The following is an 18212-nucleotide window of genomic DNA, read 5'->3' on the forward strand; positions in this document are numbered from 1 at the left end:
ATGTTGAGTTCATAGTAATGATAATAAACTACAATGTTGAGTCAAATACTAGCTACCAATGTATTGTCTAGCACATTTTTTAATTAAAAGGAAAAAACTCGTCTTCTACCGCATCTCATTTTTATTTTAACCACAATACATGAGCACTCCTGAAATATCAACAAACTGAAGTCCGTTTTGGAACAATATGGTCTCAGTTATGTTGAATGAGAAAGAGACAGATATATCTTAGCACATACAAAAAAAAATCCTGAAAAGCTTTATTTTGTGATGTTACTATTTTAGAACATTTTGAAAACTTCTGCATACTTATCAAAGCCATACTTAGTCTATTTTGAGTGTTCAACCAGCCATTGATAATTGAATAATAAGCCAGACTTTTGCTAATAATACATCTTTGCTGTTCCTAAGTGTTCAGCTGCCACCCAAAGCAATCTGCTGAGGGTAGAAAGAATACTATGATTTGAAATATAAGGATATCCACGGTAGGATTACCTGGGTGGTGATGTTCACATGCAAAATTACATATTAGATCTCTGTACCCTGTCAAATATTTAAGTAACAAATCAAGCAAGCAAGCCTTTGTCAGGCTCTTGTTTGGAACCAGATGTACCCTAGACTGTTGTCACCATCTGCTTATTTAATCTTAGATATGAAAACATCATATTAATTATAACTGCCCCATTAATTACATCAGATTGTTTAGGACATGAGGTGGTGAATATATCTTTCAGTGCAGGTGGCAGAATTCTTTGTAGAACTATAATATTCATGGCAAGCTGGACAATTTATTTATAATTCACCCTGAGTGAAATTCATTTCATCAAGAAAATATGTAGATACTTCAATCATTAGAGAAATCAGTTCCCTTCATTGTAGTAATTTTTCTTTTTATAATAAATTTTTTTCTTATGGAAGAAAAATGACTTTGCTGTAATTGGTTTCTACTATACTTTATTCTTTTATGCATACACCTGTCTTCTTATCTGCGTGTCTCTCAGATTTAAGGCTGCAGCATTGACTCTGGTTCATGGTGGTATTTGTGATGGACTATGGATTGAATTGAAATCCTTTGAACTCATTTAGGCTGTGACATTTATGGCAGATTAATTAAAATGATTCGTGGTTACTTTAGCTTCAGTGGGAAAAGTGAACAGGTTTCTGATGTGAAATTCTCTGTTTGGCCTACCTCACTTCCTGCCTGATTACTTTAGCAATCTCTGCATTACCATGCTTCCTTTACAAGTTATTTAACATCAATATTTGGGTTGTATACATAGGTAATTTAGTGTTTGTGGACAAAATCAAAACCCTTGCAATACCAGGTGTTTGTAACCCATTACCTGTTCTTGAACCAAGGGACACACTAACTTGCTGAGAATGGAGCATCACAAATGCTGGATCAGGCTCTGCTGTCATGATTTGTTCCAGCAGTGCTTCAGCTCAGCCTACTGGAAAAGTGAAAAGTGGAGAATGCCTTATGCCACAACACCACGTTGCAAAGACACTGACTTCCAGGAATCATTTCTCTCTAGACAGTTCAAATTCACAAAAGGTAATGTGAAGTTCTGTAACTATCTTATCTCTGGCTGGTGATTCCTTCATATAATATCTAAATCAGGAAGTGACAATCACCTCCTGCCTTATTATCCATGAACATTTCAGCTTCATCTGTAATCATTTTTTTAAATTTTGTTTGTTTCAGGTAAGCCAACACGTATGTGAAATATATCTTATAGAATACTGTGTCAAGATGAACAGAAAGGTAACTCTTGGTTACTTCTTTAGCTGATTTTTCAGACTGTTTCTCTTCAAATTTTTGCCCTCTTGTTTCTCCCCTTTCTAGATTTTTATTTCCATTTTATTTTTTGACTTTTCATTAGCCCAGGAAAACTGAAATGAGACTATGCTCATACTGTTAACAGTTCTAATAAAAGGTATTCTAAGAGTGAAGGGAAAAGATAGAATCACAAAAATCTTAAGAGCTGAAGGGAAATTTAGAAAACATATAATATAGTTCAATTCCCTCATTTGGTTAAGAAATTTTAGGTTAAAGTGTTAGATAAATACCCTAAAATATTGTGAAAGAGATCAACTTGTCAAAAACATTTAATGAGTAAAATAAGATTTGGTGTTGTATGCAATTTTCATTTTTAATATCTCTACCAAAAATTGAGGGCTTCCCCGGTGGCGCAGTGGTTGAGAGTCTGCCTGCCGATGCAGGGGACACGGGTTCGTGCCCCGGTATGGGAAGATCCCACATGCAGCGGAGCGGCTGTGCCTGTGAGCCATGGCCACTGAGCCTGCGTGTCTGGAGCCTGTGCTCTGCGATGGGGGAGGCCACAACAGTGAGAGGTCCGCGTACCGCAAAAAAAAAAAAAAAAAAAAAAAAAAATCTCTACCAAAAATTGAGATTTGAATAGTGAATTTGAAAAGTCTAATAATACTATGGATGATAATGTTATATATCTCATTTGTTTCAATAACCTGTTTTTGGTAGATACTACAATAATTACTGCTCTTAATTCACAGAAAAATAACTATGGCTCATAATGGTTACATCACTCACCTTGTTTTTTAAAAATATTTTGGTCGACACTAGAATTCAATTATTTGGTTGCAATCCAAAGCTTTTTTCTTCATACCATGCTGCACTTACGATAATTCAAAAATGAAAAGAGTTATCAATACATACGTTGGAATTATATTTGCCTTATTTTAATTTCATATTATGTTTATGATCCTTTTTTAAAACTAGACTATCATAAACAGATGTATATGTTTCAGACTTAAAGTTGCCAGTTGACTATATTTCCATACTTTCTTTTTGTTTTTAATTTTCATTGGAGCATAGTTGATTTACAAAGTTGTGTTAGTTTCAGGTGTACAGCAAAGTGAATCAATTATACATATACATATATCCCTTCTGATAAATGATACTCTTATCCTGTAACACTCTAGGACTTCTAGTTTGGGTCAGTCAACTTAGATAGTATTAATGATCTCTCTAATTCAATGCCTTCTCTCGAGGAGACAAAGCAGAGATCCCACAAACTGTGGAGAAGCTGATTTTAAATTGTTAAAGCTGATGGCCTAGGAGAGTGTCAGGCCTCTCTCAGCCCCAGTCTCTGTTAGTAGCCTCAGGAGGGGGAGTCCATTTAGGTAATTGTCGTACAACTGTCTAACCAAAGTGGCCTTTGGTTCTTTCTGGACTGCGGGCCCCCAAAGGCAAGATCTTTCATGAGGTTCATTTGGTGGTTCTCTGGGGACCTTGGTGGTTCAGTACCTGGTCTGATGAACTCACCGAGATACAGCCTCCTCCCTTTTTTCCACAGATGGCATAGTCCCTAAAACCCTTGCATTTAGGCCCTTCTCACTCCAGCTGTGCCTGGGAAGTTGATATAGGTCCCAGGTACTTAACGTGGCATTCTTTTGACCATGTCAGATATACGACTACTTGAGAGCTAATTTCTGGGAATGTAAGCTATTCCCATGTAACAGGTCTCCTATTTCACTCTCTTTCTTCTGATAATTTCTCAGCCACATAGAGTATATTTGCTGCTTGATTACTTTGCCACCTTCAGACAGAAAGCATGGACAAGTCTCCAGTTTGGGGACTGATGCATAGAGCATCATGATGGGAGAAATAAGCTAAATGTTCTGCCACTACCAACCTCAGCACGTGAGGAAAGGGGAAAGAAATCGTTATCTCACGACTTAATTCTCTTCAGGAAGACAGTCCTCCCTTCCTGGCAGGAAAAGTTAATTTTGGAGACTTATTTAAACTGTGAGATTCTAGGACCATGAATCAAGCTTCCTTTGAACATGACTATATGGAATTTAACATCCGTGAACCATTTCAACAGATATTCTTGGACCAGTTAGTAGCCCCTTGGGCAGCAGAAAGATATTTCAGCTAGTAATTTATTCATATAGTACTATGAGTTTAGATAGATAAAGGGATAGATAGATATGCATTATGAACACAGATAAACTATATATTATATTCCTATTTTTTATAATTATGCCTAAATAAAGTGAATATGTTTAAAATACGGTAAATGACAGCTGGTAACAGGTATTTAAAGTTCAGGTCCAGCACCTAAGAAGAGCTGATCTCTCTTATAAGCATGTCCTCAAAGCACTTAATAATAAAACTAATACTAGGATGGACCTAGAATTACCATACTAAGTGAGGTAAGTCAGACAGAGAAAGACAAATAAATATCAGATGATATCACTTATATGTGGAATGTGAAAAAAACAATGCAAATGAACTTATTTACAAAACAGAAACAAACCCACAGACATAGAAAACAAACATAGTTATCAAAGGGGAAGAGGGAGGGAGGAATAAATTAGGAGTTTAGGATTAGCAGATACAAACTACTATATACAAAATAGATAAACAACAAGGACCTACTGCATAGCACAGGGAACTATATTCAATATCTTGCAATAACATATAATGGAAAATAATAAAAAAATACATACATGAATATATATATATACAGTATATATATGTCTGAATAACTTTGCTATATACCTGAAACAAACACAATACTGTAAGTAAATTATACTTCAATTAAAAAAATAATAATTTAAAAAAACTTTTAAAAACCTAATACTAAATTTTTGTTCACTAAAAAATGAACTATTGTATCAGAATGAGAAGGAGCATATTGTAATCTTAATTTTAAGCAAATTTCAGACATGATTTTCATGCAGATGAAATTTGAGAATCACTGATGTAAGCAATTGGGAGTTGTTGATGAATTATGAATAAGAATGCAACAGGACAAAAGCAGTATTTTTATATGCCAAGTTGGTGTGGAGGATGGACTGGAGAAGGGAGAGAGGCTAGAAGACCCCAGGTAAGGGACCTTGTAATTGTTCAAGTACAATGGTAGATTTACTGGTGCCGGCATGAAAGGAAATTAAAAGATGAGGACAAAGAAACATGATGAGCTACTGTGAAATCACAGCACAGAGAGGAGGCATCAAAGGTGATTCCAAGCATTTAGCTTAGATGATGGGAACACTGATTCCCCTCTTCACAGGGAACATAACTGCAGAGGAGGATGATGGCAACTGCTGCCTGTAAATCAATGCTAATCTGTGGGTGGTTTCATATCCCACATGTGAGTCATGCTCTGTTTGGAGGATGTGTACCTATAACAAAACTCAGCTCCGCTCTGCATGAGGCCTCTCCCTGCCCTACTCAGGAATTTGAAGCAGTCGGAGAGGTGGCTAGAGCTGGGTGATACTAATGCTGCCATGTTTATGGTGGTGTTGGGCTTAAGCCTCACCTCCCTTTTTCCTACTGGGTAATATTTCAAAGCAATTTTTAACTGCTCATAATATAATTAAATATTTTTATATTTATATAATGTTTTACAAAATTCTGTCACGTGGGCCATTCTATCTACTCTTCAAAGCAGTGTTCTGTGCTAGACTGAACAGTCATCCTTCCCTTTATATCCATGAGGAGAATTCCCAAGTCTGCTGTGCCTTTATGCGGCTTTACGTCAATCCCTGCCCCTCTTCTGCCTGGCCTTCCAGGCCCAGTTCAAATGTTGCCTCTTTGAATGTTTACCCAATTCCCTCTGATAGTCTCATTATTTGAGTTGAGTTGCTCTAGAACTTTCTACACATTTGCATTATGACTCTTATTTCATTGCCCTGTAGTTATTTATTACTTGTCTCTCTCCTTCTCTGTTCAGACTGTGAGCCAGGAGAGCATCTCTGAGCCAAGACTGCACTTGTTCTTAACTGAGAACAGGGGTGTCTGAGTGAGAAAGTGTCTATAAATTTGTCCCATCAAGTTCTGGTCAGAGTCAGTGTACCCAGTGGGCATGATCAGGTTCCTGCTGTATCCTATTCAGTCCTGAAGTCAAGGCTGGGGAACGAAGGCCAGACAGTAAATGAGTCAGGGAAGCTGCACTTAGAGAAGGTAGAAAGAGACACAACTCAGGATTTCTTGATTCTTTGTCCTGAGGGCTTTCCTCTTAGCTCAGTCTGTTTTATTTTAGTTTAGAGATAGCTGTTACTTGGATCTCACTTAGGATCCTTTTAGATTACCCATTGTATTTTAAAATCTTCTTAATTGTGTTCCATTAAATCTGCTATTCACTTAGCATGTTATGCACAATTCTGATGTATTTTTTCCCTTTCATCAGTGTGGGAAATGCAGTGAATGAACCTTATTAACTCCAGCATCCCACTGATGGCCCCCATTGTCATTATCTATGACATTTTACATTTTTTTCAGGTCTTTTTAGAAAGCATTCAGAGCTGAATCAGTTTTATCTACAGTTGAATTTAAAATTCGCAGTGATGATTTTAAATGCATTGTGACAGTGCAAAGAGGCAACATTTACCTGATGCCCTTCATCGTCTAATTTTGTCATTCTGCTGAAAAGAGCTATTGACTGTGTCGGGCCTGATTTGCCCTTTATAAAACCATGCTGCTTATTGCTCATGATTCCATCATCCTCTAGATTTTGATAAATTTCATCTCTTTGGGCCTGTTTTATTATTTTACTGTTGATATTAGACTTACCAGGGCAACATTTTCAGGTTCATGTCTCTTGCTTTTTGTCAAATGTGTACTTGCCCCTATATACTCTCAGATTACCTCTTTGTATTGTAGTTGATACCTCAGTGACTGAAATTTCACTGAAGTTGAGGCGTACACAATATATTAATTATGACTGTTACAGAAAGCCTTCTTTTAAAATGCAAGCATTATGGGAAGTTTCACATACCTCTAATACTTTAGCGACAATTAATTTTAATCATTTTTTTATTGAAGTAACATCATGAGAACAGGAAAAGCCTGCATGAAGGGGGAATGGAGGATGGAGGGATGGCAAGACGGAACAAAAGGCAAATGAAAGGGTGTCTATGCCAGTTTCTTGCCATCTGAAATAAATGACTCCTTTTTGTCAAGGAAGGGATCTTCATTAGGAATAATCCTTCCACCCTCACCCTGCACAGACATGCCTAAAATAATGCTACGACAAGAATTAAATTCAAAATTATAATCTACATTACTTTTAGAAAAGGAAAAAGTACTTAATTCACAAATCAACTTTAGGGCAAATTATACTGGAAAAATACATGTAATTTTAAAATGTCTATTTCCCAGAAAGAGTATGGATTTCCTGTAGTGACAGTAATAGTGAATGTTGACTGACTACTTATTGTAGGCATGTTCTTGTTTCTCTTGATAAGCTTATGGGGTAGATGCTATTATTTTCCACGTGGTTCTTATGAAAATATTGAAGCACAGAGAGGTTATTTGTCCTTTGAAACAAAGCTGAAAGAGGTGAGGCTGGGATTCAGATCCAGGGAGTCCAAGAGCAGAAGCCATGCTGTTCAGTGCTACCCTCTGTGTTCAGACCAGGGGTGATAGGGTTGATGTTCTTTTCTGGGTTCTTTATTTTCTGTTACAGCCTTGGAGGGATTTAGGCTTCAATCCTGTACTTACACACTTGCTTGCCCTATTTTGATTTGTCTGTTTGTTGTTGTTTGTTAAACACAGCCTTTCAAACTATAACATGTAAAATGAAGAGGGAAAAATAGACTTATTGCATAATGGAGGTGATCTTTATGAACGCTTATGGAAGAAATTAAAAATCCTTCCAATTGAGCAGGCAATAGATGTGAAAAATAGAGAATGCAGGGGAACGTTACTAATATAAAATGAACAAATGTAAATTCTTTATGGTATTTTTTGGAAGGGTAAGGAATGTTAACCATGTTGGCTTGATAAAAATAATAAATTCTTATTTAATGCCTGGAGTTTGGAAATCACCATGCTGGATACAGAAAGAGATATCAAGAAAATAAAAAAGCTACATAATACTCTACTGAGTCCTGGTTAGGCATAGTTGTATTTGTACTTTTACTCAGTCCTTCATTCACCTATTCATTCATTCATTCATTCAATAAATGCTCATGAGATTCATTAAGTACTATTTAGCCATACGGTATACACTTTCATATAAGAAGAAATAGAGTAAGGTAATGTTTCATTTATCTCTGGAAAGAGCTGTAGAACATGCAGAACTGATAAAGATCTATCTAACCATGATATAGTCAATGAACAGTTTGGGCCCTTTAAGGAATTTTCTTATATTTTGTTATTGATTTAAATGTTTACTTTTCCTGAACATATACATTATGTCATGAGGAGTTTTTCATACCCATCAAGAACATAAAATGTAATGGTCAATTTTTGCTGATAAATATTAATATTGGTAAGTTGGGAGTAGGGATCAAATACCTACCATGCAATTAAATACCTAGCAAAATAGCACGCTTTTCTTAAAAACATATGTTCCTTATGATTATTCAGGACTTAGACTATGAATGAAGAGGGTTTTATAAGACGTAATAGGTTCATCATAAATTTTACAAACTTACTTACCTTTGGTATATATTATAATTTGTAACTTTCAAGCTTGCCTAGAATATTAGAAAAAATTGAAATTATATAATTATATATCAACCCGATCCATTAAAATGTGCCTAGAACCTAAATTAGGAACATAAGTATATCGTTTTCTAATGTGTGAGATTTTAGAGCATTAGTGTTAATTATTTTATTTTTTTTTCTTCACAGGAGTAGACAGAATCCATTGATACAAGTACACTGGTCAAGATAGTAAATTATTTTTTGTGGTTTTTATCATTTCCCCTTATTTTGTATATATTAATAAGCTTATTAAGACATTTTATTTGTAAGTACAAAGACTCCCATAAGCCACTTTTTACAGCCTCCATCTTTTATTCCCTTTGTGAAAATGTAAAGTCTTCACAGCTGCTTTAAAGATATAAAAAGCTCTGATTTGTTTGAAAAAGCTTCAGTACGCATAGGCAATATTTAAAGAGGCTTTGGCAAAATAAAAAGTAGAAAGCTTTTAAAGCAGATATAGAGATTCTGTCAACTTAGAAGCAAGTCCAAGATGGCAGTGTACATTGTAAAACTATCCAACTTGGGTCATCAGTTGCTTCTTGAGGTTGGTCTAACAGCTCGGGTATTCTTGTTATTGACTAAGGGTCCTTATTAACCAGGGGTAATTCAGCTCTGTCTTTAGGGTCCCCCAGAATGCTTTGTTAAATAACCAGGATAGTCCAAATTAAGGAAAAAGCAAATAACTGTAATTGCTCTGGTACATATATTTTGCCAAGGCAATAAAAACTGATTTCTAAGATGTTGGAAGGCCTTTTTAATCATCAAAGAGAATTAAAATTATGTTGTCATATTTTTCTTTCTGTATTTAAAATATTGTTTTTGCTTTGAAATATTATTTCAGTTCTCTCTGAAAATATTATATTATGCATATGTTTTCAACTAACAATAAGAGAACTAATGCTTGTTTCCTTATTTCATATTGACTGAATGTTGATTTATGTCTTGTGCTAGATGCTGTGGACAATATGAAAAGTTAATAGGCAAAACCTCTGCCTTCGAAGAGAGTATGCTTTCTCTGGGGGAGAAAAGAAATACATAAATGAATAATTAAATAGCAATGGAAGGAACTCTAAAAAAATACTGAGCTCTTTATGCTAGAAAATGCACATCAAATTGATTTACATAGGCACAGTAATCATCTTAGAACATGATAGTAGAAGATGGATATGTTGTAGAAAACATTCAGGTTTTGAAAAAAAATTCGGATTCAATGTCTGGTCCTGCAACTTACAGGTTGACTTACTTTGATTTCCCTGAAATAATTACTGCCTTACAGAGTCCTTTTAACCATTGAGAGAGTAAAGGTCAAACATCAAGCTTCATAAATCCGGACCTGCAATTTTTTTTTTACTAAGTGAGACAATACGCACATGTGGAGGATCATGCAGATATGAGGGCTTTTTCAAATAGTCTATCTTTGCCAAGAGCAGCAGCAGAGGAAAGAAAGTGGAGAGGAGTGGTCTAAATGTGAGTATTGAAAAGGATTAAGGAAATGAGGAAGGATGACCAGATGACAGAATGTCCTCTAGTTCAGTGCTACTCAAAATGTAGTTGGTGGACCAGTGCTGGCTTATAAAATATTTATACTGAAATTAATACAGAAATTGAGAGAGAATTTTTATAGCAATTTGACAGAATAATTCTAGGTTAATTTAGTAGTAACATTTTGAGGCTGTATTTTTTTATATCTTTATGTTTTTCCTTTTCATCTTTCCAATAATTTATTTTATTGAATTTTACAGATGTATCAGTCTGCAAGTTGTTCTTCAATTCAAGTAATTTGAAAAACCCTGTTCTAGTAGGCATTTTGAATTCCACGAATTGAAAGTTGAAAAGTTAGGACAGTGATTTCTTCTTTCTAAACTAACAGCACATTTCCTCCTGTTTTTCAACAGTGATGTACACAGTTTGTTATTGTCAATGAGATGTTGGCAGTGGAGGCTTTGAGGGTTTCATGGCACCAGCCTGTCTATGACTGCTTGAATAAAGGACTTGCGGGAGATAGGGACATACAGAGATCTTTTGCTGTTGTCATAGATGAGATGGAAAACTTGTAAACAAATGGGTGAATGTTTAATAATGCAGAACATCACAGCAGCAAGGGAATAGAAGTTGTCCAGCAAACAGCACTGAGGCAAATGCCAGGCTCTCTAGAATACTCACAGGACAGGGGTACATGTTACTTCAGCCTGGCTGATGCTACTCAGGTAAACATCAGTAGTCAGCATTTCCTTCCCCGATGACTTACACCACCCAGGCTTAGAAACTGGTAAATAACTTGGGGAAGTGAAGGCCAAAGAAGAAATTACATTAAAAGTAAATGAGGTGGGAAGGGCAGGAAAGACATCTACAAACAAAATCTGTTTCCTGCTCCCACTTCCTCCTAACTTCTGGCTGACTTCCCTTTATTTGTGTGTGTGTGTGTGTGTGTGTGTAAAGTTCCCAAGCAGAACAGATCTTAGACACCTATATAATAGATGTGAGAAGTCTAGGATGTGCTATTTTTGGACTTGGTGGCCGAAAATAAGAAAAGTCAGCAATAACTAACAAAACTCAATCTATGTAGTATTGCAAGTAAATTGTCAATGAATGACTGATTTTACTCCTTCCTTTTCAAAAGAAAAATATAGTTGACAAAGTCATCTATTTACCTATCACTTCTAAGCTTATATTTTTAAAGGATTTTCAATAACTTTAAAATAAACTTTTACCAATCCATTTTTTTTTTTAATTTGGAGATTTTTCTTAGGTGTCCTTTTTGAATAACAAAAGACCAAAGGGGAGCCCCAGAAAATTATTTTAGCATTTTTCATTTTTATTTTATTATTTTTTGTGTGTGTGTGATATGCGGGCCTCTCACTGTTGTGGCCTTTCCCGTTGCAGAGCACAGGCTCCGGATGTGCAGGCTCAGCGGCCACGGCTCACGGGCCCAGCCGCTCCGCGACATGTGGGATCCTCCCGGACCGGGGCATGAACCCGTGTCCCCTGCATCAGCAGGAGGACTCTCATCCACTGCGCCACCAGGGAAGCCCAGCATTTTTCATTTTGTAAACTTTTTGTTTTGAGATAACTGCAGATTCACATACAGTTCCACAAAATAATACAAAGACTCCATGGACTTTTCACTCAATTTCCCCCAAAGGCAACGTCTTGCATAATTACGGTACAATATTGCAACCAGGAAATTGACATTGATACAATCTACAGAACTTATTCAGATCTCATCAATCTTACATGCACTCATTTGTGTGACAATGTGTGTATTTAGTTCTCTGCAGTTTTATCTTATCTGTAGATTTGTGCGACCACCACCACAGTCAAGATACAGAATATTCACATCACAAGGATCTATTTTGCTATCTTTTTATAGCCAAAATCACTTTACTTCCTTGTCCTCCCCTATCCTTTGGAAAGCTCTAGTCTTTTCTCCATTTTTATTATTTTGTCATTTCAAGAATGTCACGTAAGTGGAATCATACAGTATATAAGACTATGTGATTGGCTTTTTTACTCAGCATTATTCCTTCGAGATCAGTCACATTGTTGTTTCTATCAATAGTTTATTCTTTTTTATTGCTGAGTAGTATTCCATATGATGGACCACAACTTTTTAAGTCATTCAAGCACTGAAGGACATTTGGATTGTTTAGTTAACAGCCTTTTCTTTATAATTGAAATACTCGCCTCCATGCTCTTTTTAGAAATGTAGTGCACATTTTCTACAAGCTCATGCATGCCAGATAGTGTGCTATGTATTTTTCATGCACCAAATTATTTACAGAACAACTCCATGCAGTAGGTACTATTATTATCTCCACTTTACACTTGACAACAACTAGGTTCGGTTAAGTTAAATAGCTTGCCCAGGTCACAGAGCAAGCAAAGTTTAGGTAGAGTTGGAGTTTAAATTCTGGGGATTTTATTCCTACGACTTGATTTCCTTTATTTCCCCTGGTAACAAATTAAATGTGGTTATAGTTTTAGGTTTAATTTCTCTTAGTTTTCCCAATGTATAATTTTATATTATTTGTGCAAAATTTCTGGATACATAAGTAAATAATGAAAAGAGATATCAAAATACATCTGACATATAAATGAAAAAAAAAAATTACTTAAAATGGCTGTTTATTATTCCTGAAGCCAATTTTATACCATTATCACATGAAGAACTTAGTTGAACAAAGAGATTTGTAAATATTCATTTATTAGACTATTCCTTGGGCTCCAGGGCTGAGCGGAAGGTGGGTGGGGGAGGGGAGAAGAGTAAGGTGGAATTCTGAGTTGAAGAATTTAAGTTCCCTCAGGGTGATGGCCTTTCATAGGGCCTCTGTTTTGTATTGGGCCATGTCTCTCATATCAGGAGGGAAAATCAAATTGCCTTGGAGACTTGGGCTTCTCCTCAGGGTTTAAAGATGAATCTCCCTCAGGACCCAAAGTTTCCTGTTTAGTGGGTATCTCTAGCCTGAAGTACCAGGAGTGTCTCAATCCCTGGGTAGAGTAGCAACATGTGGGCAGCAGCACAGAGGTCCCCTGCCCCTGTGAGATGACAATTATGGTGTTTAGGTAGCACCTGGCCCAGTTACTCTAAGAAGCTGCATTATGTATGGGAATGGCAGTGGGACCACTAATGAGAAGCTGAGGTTTGTTTTTTCTGTGGAGAAACTTATTTGGCTGATTCCAGAACACAGGGGCCAAGGCCTACATGCTTAGCCAGACTTAGGGGATACAGTGGTTGAGGGACAGGGAGTAAAGCAGTGAAGCACACCCAGTAATTAAGTGGCTAGAGTAGTTAGTGCTACAACTTGAAGGGAAAATGGGGTCCTCTAGTTCCTGTCAAAACTCTGAGCTGAGACTCCTGAGGTGGTGAAGGGACCAAGATGGGTGTCAGCAGTTATACTATGGGGAAGATGCAGTAAGCAGGAGGAAGGAACCAGGCACCTTTGCTCTTGTTCATCTCTCTTGATTCTTAAGGGAGTTACAATGGCCCAGTTAGGTCTCAGATTGACAATTTCAACAAATATTTCCCAATAAGATTTATAATAAAACCTAAGAGGTGTGTGATCTTGTGTAAAACACATACACACACATACACACACACACACACACACACACACACACACACACATACAGGCGATGGGCCAGGAGTGAAGAGACCTCAACTCTTGTTCTGATTTTCATCATTCAGGGTCCTCATGTGCAAGATGTGATGATAATTTTGAATGACTTTTTAATACTAAAATTGTATAATTCTGTCAAAACCACTCTAAACATTTTCATGTTCAATTGAACTCTCATACTTCATTACTAATACTATTGTTATTTAACTCTCATTTCAAAATTATTTTATTAATCTTTATCTGAAGATATATATATCTTCCAAAGATAGGTATATGTATGTGTGTATATGTATATTTACACATATTATATATAATATAATTTCCCCATTATTAGGAAATATTGTTAGGAAATATTTGGGGGTATACCATTATCAGCTTTCAATATTTGCTTTGTTTAAATCTACCTGAATAAAAATTCTACTTTGTTTTGTTATGCTGTTTTACAAAGATGTCTGCGTAAATCAAGATGAGAACGCAGGAAAGGCAGGGCTGATGCCTTGTGAGTGAACGCTGTAAACAAGGCAAATCTATTTGCTGACTGAATGGTCTACGTGCCAAGGGGCAGTGGGGTGTGGGGGAGTGAGATTTTAACAGGCAAGGAGCTCCAGAGGCCACTTTGCCCAGAAACATTTGCTCTCCAATGAATTGAAGACCCCTCAGAATGGAGGTTCATCCTTAAGGAAGAATTACACACCTTAACACTTACTGCAATGCTCATATCTGTACCTAGAGCAGCGCTATTAGGGAGTAGATGGGGAAGGAGGGAGATAGGGAAATGGAAAAGGGATGGAGATGCAGGCAGCAGGGGTCAAGCTTTTACTTCTTCTGCCCTCAGTTACCCTAGCACTTTATTGGGCATTCAAGGACTCCCAGCTTGAGGGAACCACGCCAGGAAAACTTAGAACAAATTGCCTCTGTTATCATTCTGTTCTAACATTAGGTATAAATTGCCACAGATAAAAATTACTTCACAGGGAAATTACTCTTAAGGAAGAAATTCATTGTCTAACTAAAATAAACAATTTCATCTGAATCTGAATAAAAGCAGTAATCTTCAAAGAAAAACTTCTTTTAACACTAAACTCATTTCAATAGTTTTTGAAGTATCTAACCCCAGCAATGTCTTTTATGCTCATTAAAAGAAAAGCTTTGAGGTGCTTTTGTTTTCAGATAACTTACGTCTCATGTTTGCTAATTTTGGTTAAAAAAGAAAAACTCTCACAAGTTGTCTTTTTTTTTTTTTCAAATGTTAACAGGTAATTTGTTTTGTTTTGTTTTTTAATGCTTGGTGGATATTCTGATAAGCCTGAATGAGTCAGTTGTAACAGTAAATTTTGACTTTGGTTTTCACTTCTGATTATTTCACTACTGATCATTCCACCCATTTCCAAGAGCAAAGCAATTCACACATATTAAGAAGAAAACAGAATACATTGGAATGTTTCTATTTAGGAAATATCCAATTGTTATAATAAGGCTAGCTTATGTTGCTATAATATTTGTAGTAAACAAATTATCTGCTTATGATACCATCCTGTTGAAGAAGTAAAACAGCTATTATTTATTATTCCAATTTCAGATGAAGGAACAGAAGCTCAGGAAGTACACTGACCAAGGCATAAAAGTAGTAGGGGCTCCAGAAGATCTTGAAGTTTCAATTCCTGATTGAGTTATCTTTTCTTGTTTTCATTACTTAGAAGTTTATTTTTAATGACTAAAATAAATTGAAGTGACCATTTAGGACCTATCAGGCTTCTCTGTGCTATTTATGAGTTTGAGACAGTTTGTTAAAATTAAAGGACCTGGGCTTCCCTGGTGGTGCAGTGGTTGAGAGTCCGCCTGCCAATTCAGGGGACACGGGTTCGTGCCCTGGTCCAGGAAGATCCCACATGCCGCAGAGCGGCTGGGCCCGTGAGCCATGGCCACTGAGCCTGCGCGTCCAGAGCCTGTGCTCCGCAACGGGAGAAGCCACAATGGTAAGAGGCCCGCGTACCGCAAAAAAAAAAAAGAAAAGAAAAGAAAAGAAAAATATATATATATATTATTCATTTAATAGATTATATCCGCTACTGCTGTCACTGTTACTACTATTGCTGTAATGCCTGATACTCTTCCTTCAGATATCTTCATGGCTAACTTCCTCACTTTATTTAAGTATGAGAATTTTAACACAGAAAACATCACTTCTCTGACCAACCTATCTCAAATAACCCCGCCCTGTCTTTCCACCCTTTATTGTTCCCCATTCCATCCCTTTTTCCTGATTTACTTTTCTTCTTAGCACTTGTGATCAAATGAAATATTGCATATATATGTGTTTACTTGTTTATTCTCAATCCCCCTCCTCCTCCTACAGAAGGCAAGCTCTACATGAGCAGGGTTTCATCTGGTTTTGCTCACTCTTGTGTTCCCAGTTCTTACAAAGTGCGTGATATGGTAGAGGCTCAGGGACTATTCATTATATAAGCAAATGTTGCAATAAACTGATGAGTGAATGCTGATGTTAAATATAATGATGCAAAAGTTAGTTTTTCTCTATTTTTAAGTAACAGCTTCTGATGTATGAGAATGCTAGAGAAGATGTCTTAGAAATCTCTTACCAAATTTTTATTAAAATACTCATAGAACTATTTGAAAAGAATCTCCTATGCACTTCAATGACAAAAAAAAATAAGGTAATGCTGCTTTCTTCTAGAATTTGACACAATTTTCCTTATGCCTTATTCATGAATTAGAACCCCTTTTGGAACCAGCTCTCTCTCTTTTTTTTTTTTTTTTTTTTTTTTTTTTTTGCGGTACGTGGGTCTCTCACTGTTGTGGCAGGCGGACTCTCAACCACTGCGCCACCAGGGAAGCCCATGAATAATATATTTTCATCCATTGTTCTAAATAATTTCTGTAGTTTTTATGCTAGTGTACGGTTTTTTTTTTTTTTCTTTTGATGCCCATAAGGGATTTTGTGTGTATGTGTGTTTGTGTGTATACAGAAGGGACTATTCAGAGATTTACTTTTCTTTTTAATTATATTTTTAAAACTTTAATTGTATATTCACATGCACTTCTAAGGAATAATACAGAGAAATTCTGGGTATACTTCACCCAGTTTCTGTCAGTCTTAACATCTTGTAAATCTAGAATTGAACAAGACAACAGGATGTTGATATTGATACAATCTTTTGATCTCAAATTTCACGTTTTACATGCACTCATTGGCATGTGTGTGTATATAGTTCCATGCAGTCGTATCACATGTGTTGATTTGTGTGACTGCCACCACTTCAAGATATAGACAGTTCCAAGACTGTAAGGATTCTCCATGCTGCCACCTATATTGTCTCCCTGTCTACTCATGCTCCCAGTCCCTAACTCTTGGCAACTACTAATCTGTTCTACATCTCTATAATTTTGTCATTTCCATAATGTTATATGAATGAAAGTTTGCTACATGTAATCTTTTATGGTTGGCTTTTTTTAAAACTCAGCAAAATTCCCTTGAGATTCATCCAAGTTGTTGCATCTATCAATAGTTCATTCCTTTTTTGATGTTAGGTAGTATTCCATGGTATGGATGTATCACAACTTGTTTAACCAGTCATCGGTTGAAGGACATTTGGATTGTTTCCAGTTTTTCGCTACTACAGATAAACATGCTATGAGCATTTGTATTCAAGTTTTTACATGAACCCAAGTTTTCATTTCTTTTGGATAAACATGCAAGGGTAGAATTGCTGCATCATATGGTAAATGCATATTTAGTTTTTAAGTGACTGCCAAGCTCTTCTCCAGAGTGGTTGTATTATTTTACATTCCCAATAGCAATATATGAAGAATTCAGTTTCTCTGCATCATCTCGAGAATTTGGTACTGCCATAATTTTTTTTAATATTAGATGTTCTAATAGATGTTACTTTTGTTTTTAAAATTCAGTTTACCAAACTTATAAATTCAAATGACATAACTTCATCTTTAAGTAGGTAATTACAACTTTTGTGAATATTCTATTGATATGTCTAGAAAATTTTAGCAATCACTTTGAGGGGACTTTAATAGTATTTGGTATCATTTACACATTTAGTTAATCACTTTTTAACATTTTAAACTGAATTTATACATTTAATATGATTAATTTCCCTTTAGTCAATTAACTGATTAACAAAACTTTCGAGGACCTATCAAATCATCAAGTTGTACACCTTAAATGTTTACAATTCCTGTTTGTTAATAGGACATGACGTATCTCACTAAAACTGAACAAAAGGAAAAAAGAAAAGGAAAAAAAGTAAGAAAAATATAATTTCCCTCCCCCTGAAAATATTCTTTTAAATGTAACAAACCAAAGTTCTCTTGAATATTCCAATATGCCACATACTTGCTTTGGACCTGTATTTTAAATTGAACACTTATTAAGATTCTATATGTTAAACTGAAGTTACAGTTTTTGACAAAGTTGCAAAGTAATTCAATGGAGGAAAGACAGTCTTTTTAAGGAATGGTGTTGGAATAATTGGATGTCAATAGCCAAAAGAATAACACTTGGCCTATCCTCACATATTATGGAAAACTGAACTCAAAATGGATGATTATGACCTAAGTGTAAGAGAAAAAACTACAAA

At 35.9% G+C, this 18212-nt stretch overlaps 1 long non-coding RNA gene across 5 annotated transcripts in view; it reads left to right on the forward strand.

The window, feature by feature from the left end:
- The window catches only part of LOC137210971 (uncharacterized), a 128604-nt gene that overhangs the window by 68711 nt on the left and 41681 nt on the right, over positions 1-18212 (forward strand). For 2 of the 5 annotated variants that reach the window (XR_010936828.1, XR_010936826.1), the window contains exons 4-5: positions 1360-1555; positions 1706-1765. The exons of the other annotated variants lie outside the window; for them this stretch is intronic. This is a non-coding gene — a long non-coding RNA (uncharacterized lncRNA). The remainder of the gene's footprint in view (positions 1-1359; positions 1556-1705; positions 1766-18212) is intronic. 5 annotated transcript variants of the gene reach the window in all.

The sequence above is a fragment of the Pseudorca crassidens genome, chromosome 18 (assembly GCF_039906515.1).
Source record: "Pseudorca crassidens isolate mPseCra1 chromosome 18, mPseCra1.hap1, whole genome shotgun sequence".
Lineage (NCBI taxonomy): Eukaryota > Metazoa > Chordata > Mammalia > Artiodactyla > Delphinidae > Pseudorca > Pseudorca crassidens.